This window comes from Saccostrea echinata, unplaced genomic scaffold (genome assembly GCF_033153115.1).
Source record: "Saccostrea echinata isolate AGI-Se365-2 ecotype Australia unplaced genomic scaffold, CSIRO_AGI_Sech_v1 ptg000009l, whole genome shotgun sequence".
Classification (NCBI taxonomy): Eukaryota; Metazoa; Mollusca; class Bivalvia; order Ostreida; family Ostreidae; genus Saccostrea; species Saccostrea echinata.
Window position 1 is genome coordinate 18,011,054 of NW_026889758.1, and position 12,811 is coordinate 18,023,864.

The following is a 12,811-nucleotide window of genomic DNA, read 5'->3' on the forward strand; positions in this document are numbered from 1 at the left end:
AAATTTATAATAGGAAAAAAATCAGCATTTACTATTTGTACGTGCTTTTGATAAATTGAATCAGATTTATTTTTAGACTGTGCTGTATTTTAGATACAGAACAGTTGGCTAATACAAGACCGTATACAGGGCTAATACAGAGCGGAAAGTAGCTCCGCCCACTGTTTTCCCGTTCTGTATTGCTAATACTCGCTAATCGTACAGAACACGTGTCACAACTTGTGTATATGTATATTGTATTACATGTACATCACTGTATATGAATATTAACAATTGTACTTTCTTTCATACCTTTTAAGGGCCCTTAATTGGTCATTGTGACATGACCCGGCGAGTTTTCCTTTGAAGTCAGCCGTAAAATAACTGCGATACAGAACACTTTTAGTAGGCGTTTCTTATGCAAATGAGCAGAAACTGTACTGTATCTGCAAAATATCAACGATACAGTATGATTTATTTTTAGCGATGACGGAAAACTGAATTTGCACTAAATTCGTAGCTTACATTTAAAAAAAAGTCAGCAAGAGCTAAATAGAAAGGAATCAAATATAAATTAAATTTTGGGAAAAAATATTATATAATGCATCTCATAATTATAATTATTTAAATTGATAGATACCTGCACGTCCACCTCACTCGGCATTTCAGTTGCGATTGCTAAAAATTGGGTACTAAATCAACTTCCTGCAAAATCATCTGATTGGTTGAGAGATATATATCCAAAAACACATGTAAATTAGCGAGGTCATAAGAAAGGTCATGTCACAAGTCATTTAGAATACTCGTTTCCTACTGTATCGGAGATACAGGGCGGGCCCCGGCTCGAGCTATCGCTCTCGCCTTAAGCCCCGCCCTGTATCTCCGATACAGTAGGAAACTCGTACTCTAAATATAACATAAACTAACTGAATTGAATTGAAGAGTCACCCAATAATAATTCCAGTCCGAACAAACTGCTGTCGATCATTTTGTTGGTCACTTTGTGTGATCTGCCGGGTTTTAATTCACCCACTCGCGTCGACCTGTAATGATCTTCCTTGTTCTCGTGGCTAACCGTGATTTCTAAATGGGTTATATGCGAGTTTTACTACATTTGATAAATTCTTTTTATGAGACTAGTATATGACTCATTCAGACATTACTAATATTCAAATGATAATCTTTGACAGATCCATTCCTGGGTGTTGAAAATTTTAATATCGATTAGTCGTTGTTTAATTGCAATCATTCAAAGTTACTTGTTGTGAATGACTTTGAGACTGTTTCTTCGTGAAAATGTTCTAAAAAGTTCTAAGTAATTATGGTTTTGAAAAAAAAAAAAAAACAATAGATGAAAAGGCCCGTAAACCGCGGGGGGGGGGGGAGTATAGTATTTTCCTATAGCAAATTTTCATTTAGATGTTGGTCCCCCTACTTTTTGTTCCCGTAAGGTTGAGAACTGACAATTTTTTTTTTGCTTGTCGGATTATTTTTGGAAGTTACCCCACCCCCCTTTTGAAAACTTTTTCACAACTTGTGAATTTTATGCCATCCGACAACAAATTCACAACAAGCGAGTTTATTGGTCTGTAGAGACGACTAGAAAGGGTTCGGAGATGGATAAAATATACAGATTGGTTATAGAATTAGGGAATGAAAGAGTAGTTGATTGACCTATGCTGGAAAGTGGCGAAATACATCGCCAAAGTGCACAGAAAATCTTGCACCGTAAATTGCACCAAATTTGCATTACGGGATCAGTAGCGTCATGTTGAAAGACTAAAATATAAAACTATAACACTACAGTTTTGCTGCTGCATGCTTCGATTGGAAATCTGTGGTTACAAAGAAGATGGGTGAACAAGACGGATCTTTCAAAAATCTTCTCAAGAACCACTGTGTTAGAAAATATGAAACTTATGTGGAAGCATCCTCAGGTAGTGTAGATTCAAGTTTGTTCAAATCATGATCCCCAGGGGCAGGGTGGGGCCACAGTGGGCGATCAAAGTTTTACATAGGAATACATAGGGAAAATCTTTAAAAATCTTCTCAAGAACAGCAAAGCCTTGATTGGTCATATTTACATGGAAGCATCCTCAGGTAGTGTAGATTCAAGTTTGTTCAAATAATGACCCCCATGGGTAGGGTGGGGCCACAGTGGCGATCAAAGTTTTACATAGGAATACATAGGGAAAATCTTTAAAAATCTTCTCAAGAACAGCAAAGTCTTGCTTAGTCATATTTATATAGAAGCATTCTCAGGTAGTGTTGATTCAGGTTTGTTCAAATCATGACCCCCGTGGGTAGGGTGAGTCTATATAGGAATACATAGGGAAAATCTTTAAAAACCTTCTTTTCAAGAACAGGAAAGCCATGATTGGTCATATTTATATGGAAGCATCCTCAGATATGTAGATTCAAGTTTGATCAAATTATGACCCCTCAGGGGTAGGTAGGGGCCACAATGAAAGTTTAAACTTGTAGGAAAAAAGTCACAGTTAGTCCAAAAAAAAAAAAATATGTAAGCATCCTTAGTTAGTGTAGATTCAATTTTGTTCAAATCATACCCCCTCCCTTTTAGGGGTAGGTCGGGACCACTTATACATTTAAGCATTGCAATACTAAACTGATTTTTGCTTTTTTCCTAACCACAGTGCTCAGGTGAGCGATATGGCCCCTAAATACTTTGTTCAAAATCCTGCATGAAGTAGATGTACGTTTCCAACCCACCCACCCCCCTCCCCATTTGTGAAAATTTGAAGAAAAAAAAAACAATTTCATTAATTGGCGTTTATTGTGAAATCTGTTACACTATGTTATGGATATTGTACTTCAGATGCTCTTATTTCATTTCCCTCAAGGATAAAAGCAGCGAATATGCGCACTTTACTGATAAATTGATTTTGGGGGGGGGGGGGGTTAAAATTCACTGGTACTTTGGTCTTGCTTTATAAATATGTATGTACCTTATCGATATGTAAAAAATGTACTTTACTTTTTTTTTTTACATACATCTATCAATAAGGTACATACGTATTTATAAACCAAGACTCAAGTACCTGTGTAAAAATTAGCTTTTAACGCCCTATGAATAGGTCGAGTATTTGATACAAAGGACTGTATTCAGAAAAATAACTGAAATGTAATTAAAGCACAAAATTTTACAGCTTTGATTGTATTTGAACAATACCTTATTCATTAATTTTCTCTTTTCAAGTTTATTACGAAGTACAAATTGTACTTCGGGTTGGTTGCCACGATGCTATCAGTGAGGATTTTACCGATAAATTTATTAGGAAAACCTACTACATATATGTAATAGTCTTTCAATATATAAATATATTCATAACTTAGTGTTATCAATGATTTACCATTATTTCAATGACCATTCACACAAAAGCTTTTTTTTATGTTAATGTAACATAATAGCCTCGTTTTTTTAACATCGGGCTCGATGCTATATGATGTTCTAGAATCGAAGCTTCTGTCAATATTAAGATCGGTGAATGACGAAAATAATTTGCACATTTCCCTTTTTAATCGGGTATTACAACTTATTTCTTTTATATCATTTAAATTAAGTTTTGATTGAATAATTAAGTGATGACGTTTTATGAAATAAATTAACGATTGCTTGTTGTCAGTGTCATTAAAAATTGCCAGTAACTTAGATCCGCCAACCGGAAACACCACCGTACTCATGTTTTTGCTATTTCATAGCTGTTTATAGAAAATGAGGGTAGACTTTTAAATTTAATGTACGATACTAACTATGCGAGTGAAATCTAAATATAGTTTACGGACATCATTTTGTATCTAGTGTATTGTTAGAGAAGTAAGTAAGAACTCTGGTGCACCCGTTTCGGAGTTTATTTGCAAAATTTATTAATTTATAAGTATAGATTGCCCAGTTTCCCCATACATCATACAATTTAGGGTACTGGAATTTAAACATGTGGGGACACAATCGGGAATAAAATTTTACATTGAAATATATAGGAAAAATCTTTAAAAATCTTCTTCTCAAGAACCAGAAAAGCTGAAAATTATGTTGAAGCTTCCTAAGGTATTGTAGATTCTAAATTCTTCAAATCATGACCCCCGGGAGTAGCACATTGCATGTTCTTAAGAAATCAGATACATGTATAAGAGAGAAATGAACTTGAAACAATCAAATAATGAAGCATCATATAGCAGAGGAATCAACAAAACATACCATGCTACAAAGGTAGTAATACCTAGCTATTAATCGTATCTTACCAGAGTATATATTTATTCTTGTTGCAATACACTATAATGTACTAAAGGATGGGACATTCATGTCCTATGATGTTGAGTAAGTTTCTGCAAAACCCATCTCAGGCACATAGTATCGTTTTTGAAAAAAGGGACAGCCAGAATAAAATTGACAACTTACCTGAACAAAATTTGACAAGCAAAGGGGGGAGGGGGGCGGTTCCGACTTCGTTCATAACCATTTTTCCCATACATTACCACATTACCCCCATTTGACTTCCTGCAACAAAAAGGGGGAAGGGGGGGGGGGCAATGAGCCTTTCACTGAACATTTTCAAAAATAAAAAGTAATGTTTTTGAAAAAATGGAGGCAGCCCCCCTCCCCCGATACGACGTGCATGCCTGCATCTTACCATTTTTCAACAATCACTAATGAATATTCTATCATTTTGAACTTGGATTTTTAAGATACAACACAGGACTTCCGTTCTATATGCATTCGTATCTAATGATTTACCAGTAAAAGGTACCGTAAAATTCCAAAGACTATACTTTTCTTTCGAAAATTTTCTTACATTTAATTATTTTATCTTTATTGTTTATAGATATATAACAAATATGTGCAAACATGTTATCCTCGTTACAATTTTTAAGAAAATTTTTTTGGACAAAACTTAGATGTTGATTTTCTAATAATGTACTATTTTAAGGCAGCTCTACTAATCTACATTTTCAACTCATCCCTTTTTCTGTTTGACGCAGATAGCATGAAATTTAGTAGAAGTTGATAAAATATTGATGATAGCGAGGGAATACCCTTCTGCTTTGATTTTTCTCAAATTTTCCCTAAGACCAATGTTATCAGAGGATTTACCGCTACTTTTTTGTGAAAATTTGTCTTAAAGAATAAACATTGTCCTAAAAACTACTCGATAAAACTTTTATGGTTATCGTTGATATTTGTTTGCCAATCTTATCAACTTTTCCCCCCTTATGAATGAAGTAATTTGGAGTGGGATTCTTGGTTTTTGGATAGTCTGCGTCCGTCTATATCAAAAGTCTCAAACCAACGTAAATGTATAGGGCACTATCTAAATTTTTTTAAAAATGTATTTTCATGAATTTTCAAGGGATTATATTTTATATCTTTTCCTCCAAATATCTCAAGCCTTAACAATGAAACATGAGAGCAGGTTTTACAAACTTTCCCATTTTTTGCTGGAAACGTAAACAGGCAAAGCAAATTTCGTCATAAACGGGTAAATGAGATAAAATACTGGTTTTCCGGCCAACTAATGACCCACAAGTCGTTCAATAGCAATTTTGTGATAACTCCATCTTGGAAACTCCATACTACTATATGTATCAATTGGAGAGCATAAGGATTACTTGAAATGTGCTAAAAATCAAAACATACTATTGGTGCATCGCATCATCGTTATCGCGTCATCGACCCGAAAGTCGATGTGCGATAGTGAAGAACATTGCCTTATGCATATTCCATACAAAAAGACCACAGCATTGGACGTTTAAACAAAATTAATCTTGATTTTATTATTATCACATTAACTACTAGAGGTTTGATAACATGTAGCCAGTATCGAATGCATCACTTATCAAGGTAATATTATACATTTATTGACTAGGTTCGAGGGCAACATGCGTTTTGTCGGACCCAATAACCAAACTGTTTGCCTGAGGCCGTTAGGCCGAAGGCAACAGTTTGGTTTTCGAGGAGTCGACAAAATACATTTTGCCCGAGAACAGTCAATAAATGTTTTGTTATACCTTATATTTTTTGACATACATGTATCGTGCTGGCTTCCACGATGTAAATTTCCTTTACCTGCACTAAAACTCGGCCCATTCTGTTACTGTTGAACACCAACAAATGCAAATGAGATTTAGCTGATCCCGCCCACAGTGTGACGAAAGCGGTCCAATATCTTATCGACAGGTCCAATATTTCACTCTGCGATCAAACATCGATTTAAATGACCGTTCAGTAAAACATTGGAAATAATAGACTTTTTTAGTATAGATTTATATAGGAACCAATTTTTAAAGGTATAGCAAGTACATATAAAATCAAGTCCAACAAAACAGCAGGAATGAAGTTGGTCATTTTATCTTGGTTACCAGACAGTTTACTAATGAATGTTTATTTTCAATACACGCAAAGTTTCTCTGTCACCAGAATTTAAGAAACACAAGTTTTCTTTCGTCAAAAATTATTCAATGGTTTAAAAAATTAAGGATATCTCGGAATTTGAACCCATGCGATAAATAGTTTCAGTTCATTTCTAGACACTGGCACGCTAACCACTACACCAAACAACTCATAACAGGTAGCGGCATTTAAGTCTGTGATATGACCCTTGAATAACTGAACTTCAAACATTTGTCAGAAAAATAGTTTAAACCATATTTTATATGAAAATGACAAGCAGAAAATACAGGCAAGTAGTACAGATAATCAAAAAGTATTTGGAAACAAGATTATTCTAATCCGTTTCCTTATTAATTATGATTAAGATGACAGACCCTTATGAGATAGTCACAAAACACGGTTGTAAGGTGCTTTCAAAAATGATATTTGAAATTTACATACATGTTAAATTAGAAATCGTATACAGAAGAAATCTAACTGATTTGTACAATACCGTATGTATGTATGAGAGAGAGAGAGAGAGAGAGAGAGAGAGAGAGAGAGAGAAACAACAGAATATATGGTTGAGAGATGTCAGAAAGATACGAATTTTGTGTCATAAAAGTGTATTTTTAAGGCAGAGTTGGCCCTTGCTCCATGTTTTTATTAAACCAAAAATGTACATGTATATTTTTATACATACTTTGAAGATATAGTATCAAGAAATGGAGCAAGACCCACTTACGTGAAAAAATATGTTATATTATGAAGAAATAATCATCTTTTGCCCTCTTTTTGGTGTGATTATGCTATTTCATAGACGAGTAATTTCAACACTTGGGAGATTTTTGCTAATTGTGAAGATTTTACGTAAAGTATACATTAATATTAACTGAAATATCTTGAAGAAATTGTGTTAAAATTGAGATTCAATTTTTTTTTTTACTTTTTTATGTGTCGAATCATAGACATTATTCTCTCCTTGTTCGTCCAACTTCTTTTTATAAAATATTGTTTTAATGTAATTTTTCGAATGGATGGTATGGGTTAGATAAAAAATATGTCATTAAAAGATAATTTATGAGAGAAAAAATTGGAAAAGTCCCGGGGTTTATACAGGGAGTGGGGGTAGGTGGAGTGAGGGGGTGTTTCGGGTGTTGGGTTACTGTCCTCAAGCACCATGCTTAATAAGAAAGAAATATATACATATAATAAATTCAAGTCCGAGATTTATTTTTATGTTCATGACAATGGATTTTTTTTTTTTTTTTTTTTTTTTTTTTTTCACATTTATTTCCCAGACCTATAACATTAAAGATGATATATAGGGCAGCTACCAGGGATGGGGCCCTGACTAAGCTCCCTCTATAACAATATATAATAATAATCCCTACAGCACCACGCAGGATGCTAAATATCTAAATCTTAATACAATGTCTCACATAATGTATTCATATCATACATTCAATATGTATATTAATTAAATTGTATAACATATAAAAAAACCCCCAAAAAACAGAGAATATTTATCCGGAATCAATTTTGGTTCTAAATTTCTTGTTCGTATTTGCAATCCGGTGCGATTCATGAATGTATTGCAATATATTGAATAAATGGGAAAACATACATGGAGCTTAACTTAAATCTGGATTGTGGAAAACAGGTAACAGTTTCTCGAATTCTGTTAATACAGTTAACGTTAAATTCATATCTCCCTTAAAATTGCGTTTATCATTTTTTAACAATTGAAAAATTAATTTCATTTCTTTCGTGAATGCTTTTTGGAGCAATGAGGTAGTTATTTTTTTATTTTCATACTTGATACTGTTTCTTGTTTTCCATATTGACCACTTATATATATAAATCAAAGTGTTAACACATATTCGAACGTTTTTCGGTTCACTGGCAAATCCCAGTAGAACAGTACATGCATCAAAATTGATTGAATCCTTTACAGGTATTAGTAAAATTATTCTTTGTACCAATTCTAAAACTGGTTTGACGTGTTTACATTCAAAAAATAAATGCTTCTGGCTCTCAGTGTTTGCTTTACAAAAAAGGCATTTGCCATTTGATAAACCCATTATACGTAGTTTTTCCTCAGTGTATAAGATGTTATGCAAACATTTCCATTGGAATTCTTGAATTTTTTGTTTTAATTTAGCTTCGTAAATTGACCCCCAAATTCTTTCCCATGTAATGTCAATTTGTAGCAAATTCTCCCATTTTTCTTGAGATTTGGGAGTAACATTTTTGTTTAACACTCTTTGTAGGTCTTTGATTTTTATGTCATCAAAATTTATGAACTTATTTGTTTTCCTAACAATTAAGAAATTATCAAACAACACAAAATAGTTATTTATTTCTTTATCACCGGTATTTGCAGTATTTCTCCCTGCAAGAATATCAATATAATTTTTAGGTATGGCAGCTTTTATCTTGCTATATTCAAAAACCCAACTTCTTTTATCAAGAAGTTTTGTAAATACGTATGCATTGGTCTTGAAAGACTTACTATCTTTATCCCAAATATCATCAATAGTGTGTAAGCCACATTTAATGAAAGACTCTATATATAGACTTTTACCTCGAAATTGTATATATTTATTTCCAAAAATCTGGCACTTTAAAATTTCATCTTTACTTTCTGGTTGAAAATTCGATCTGAATTCACTGTATGCGAATAATGCATTTTTATAAAATGTAGAAAGTTTATTTAGAGAAATGTTGGAGAGGTCAGAACAGGTGCATAAAAAATATTCCTGTTTTGGATGTAAGTCTTTACTTTGTAACCAGAGTTTACCAATAGCATTCCAGTTTTCAAGTTCAGAGTGCATAATTTTGTATATTGTTTTAATTAGCTTACTTTTAATAAATGTAAATAAGTTAACCATGTCCAATCCTCCCTCAGCTTTACTGAGGCAGCAAACGTTTCTATCTACTTTGTTTACTTTCTGATCCCATATATAAGACCAGATAATGTCATTTATCTTTTTACTATAAATATTTGGTATGCCTCTCATTTCAATTTCATATCCAATAATAGGAATTACTAGGTTTTTTATTATTAATGTTTTTCCTTTAAATGTTAAATTTCTAGTTTTCCAAACATGAAGACAATTGGTAATTTTTTCTATTTTTTCCATCCAAATAGCTTTTATGTCAATATCATATCCATGGTTCACACCTAAAGTTTTAACATTTGTTGATGTCCACTGTATTTTATTAAATTTAGGTTTTTTACCCTTTGATCTCCCAATGTATAAACCCTTTGTTTTAGCAAAATTTATTTTTGCTCCTGATGCCTTTTCATATATTTCTAAAACTTTAAAGGATTCTTCTATAGATTCTTCATCCTTATTAAAAAGTTGTGTATCATCCGCAAACATATTGATTTTGCATTCAATATGCTGGATATTGTTCGGAATACGTATACCTTTAATGTTTGAATTTTGGCGTATGGCACAAGCCAACGGCTCTATTTGTAATACATATAACAAGGGAGCTATAGGACAACCTTGTCTTGCTGACCTTGATATTGTAAAATATTTGGATAGGAACCCATTTGTTTTAATGCAAGTTTTGGCATTTCTTAACAACATTTTTATCCAGTTACAGTATTTATTTCCAAAATTAAATTTTTTCAAGGTAGAATCTAGCCATTCCCATTCTAATCTATCAAATGCTTTTTGTTGATCAAGAAATATTATTGCGCCTTCTAAATCTTCATTATCTGCAAAATCAATAATATCTTGAATTAATCTGTTGGCATCACTTATATCCCTTCCCCTTACAAAACCTTTTTGATCAGGGTGTATTAGTTTTGGTAAGACTGTTTTTAATCTCTCAGCAAGTATTTTTGCTATTATTTTGTAGTCTGTATTTAACATTGTCAGAGGTCTCCAATTCGTTATAACTTCGCGTTCTCCCCCTTTATGTATTAGGGATAACATACCCTTTGTTTGTGACTCGCACAATAAACTGTTATTGAAAATATATTTAATTACTTTAATAAATTCGTCTTTAATGACATCCCAATAAATTTGGTAGAAATTTGAAGTAATACCGTCTTCCCCTGGTGATTTATTAATTTTTAATAACATAATAGCTTTATAGATTTCTTCTTCAGTGATATCACGGTCTAAAATCTCTTTTTCTTCTGTGTTAAGTTTACATCGAACCTCTTTCAACAGTTTAGCTCCACACTCTGGGTCGCACCCTTCTGTATTTAATAGTTTTTTGTAAAATTTTATTTGTTCCTCTATAATAGAATCGATATCTGTCTTGTATATCCCATCCTCACATTTGATTCTAGACCATAGTTTTTTTTCACCATTCTTTTTCTCTAATTGAAAGAAATATGAAGATGGTACTTCACCCTCAGAGAACCACTTACATTTAGATCTCAGAATAGCAGCTTCAGTTTTTTCTTTCAAGATATCTTTTAGCTTTTGTTCAATTGTATTCAGATAAGCTTTATCTGTATTTGGATTATTTTTAATATTCTCAATTTCTTTTTCTAATTTTTTATATTTTATTTTACTAGTATGAAAGTTTTTGGATATTTCTATACAGACTGATTTAATTTTATTTTTTGTCATATCCCACCATTTATGAATATTGTCACAGTTTTCTAAGCTTAATTTGTGATGATTCCAAAAGTCAGTAAACGTTTTCTTGAAGTCTTCCCTTGAAATGGTTTTTGCATTCATTGCCCATACCCCTGGGCCTCGTTCATCTTCCTCTATATGTATCTTTATGGAAATAAGATCATGATCACTAAGTGGAAAATGTGTGATTCTCGTATTCTTAACTTTGTATGATAAGTTTTCACTAATAAGAAAATAATCAATTCTGGACTTTGAATTACACCTATGAAATGTGTAACATTTTCTTTCTAAATTTCTATCTCGCCAAATATCCTCTAGTTCATAATTTCTTATAAATGTGTTGAGGTCATCTTTGCTAGGATCATCTTTAGCTGGAACTGGATGCCTATCCATATTTTTATCTATTGCACAGTTAAAGTCCCCACATACTATCTTATAATCTAAATTATTAAGGTCCAGGTTTTTAAAAAAGGATTTTCTTTCATTCACAATGTTTGGGGCATATATATTTTTTAGTCCAATTTTTATTGTATTTTTCATAAGACATATGTCTATTTCCCGTCCATCTTTGTCGAATTTTACTTCACTGATTTTTAATTCATTTTTTTTCATAAATAAAATCCCAACACCACGCGATTCACTAGACCAATTATTCCATATAGAACTGGTACCGTTAAATTCTTTCCATTCATGTTCCCATCTCTCAGTATCTAGGTCAGTCCCATGTGTCTCTTGTAAACAAACTACGTCATATTTACAGGTACGCTTACTCAACCATGAAAATATACACATTCGCTTTTTCTTATCTCTTAATCCATTAACGTTTATAGATGATATATGCAGAGACATTGAAAGTTATATCTAATAAAATGGTTTCTGTTTGCTAATACCTCGTAATTGAAGTAATTACCAAATTTTAATGAAAATGTATTAAAAAATATACCGCATGCATTTGATACTATATACAAATTCTCCAAAGCAGGCTTATTGCTATATGTAGCGAACAACATGAGAGAAAAATGTCAACATCCAAATCTATATACATAAGAACTATATATACAGTGGTATTATCAGCGACTAAGGGTTAATGTGTCAATCATATTCACTATACTTTGGGACATTTGCCCTGTTTTTCCACAGAGGATGGTGTATGAGAACTTAATTTTCGCTTTGATATACTGGGTGTCTTAGGTTCACTGTCATCTGAGATTTCTTTTTGCTCGAGAAAAGTCATCGCAATTATTTCAGCGCCATCTCTACTTATGTGCACTCCACTTGGATCACTGGGGTCGTACAGTGGATTTAATTTTTCTTATGTATTACTTAGCAAAGGAATTAATTTTTGGACACAGGTTTATGTTGATAACATTGGATTTAATTTTTCTTGCTTCTTAGCATAATAATTTATTTGCTTAAGACTAGTTTTTTTTTTTTTTAAGAAAAGCTCTTAGAAAAAGCCTGTTTTTTTTGTATTTGTTTTTTAAAACAATTTAGCATTGTCCTTGATCCTTGATTCTCACGGACGAGTTACTTTTTTCGCTTCTCGTTTCACTATTTTTGTTTGAGAAACTTTTTCATGCACATTTTCAGCAATACATCATGTGCAAGGGGGAATAGTAAACTTCATAGAACCTTTTTTTTTAGATAACAAATACATTATAGATTCAAATTATGCACATGTATGACTTCTGTTACCTTCCGAAAATAAATTTGCAAGTTCTTCAACATTTTGATGAAATTAAGATTTAAATATTTTTACAATTTCATAATGTCGGACCAAATGCCAAAAATACTTGAATTCCAACATTTTAAAGAGATTGATATTTTCTTCATATAA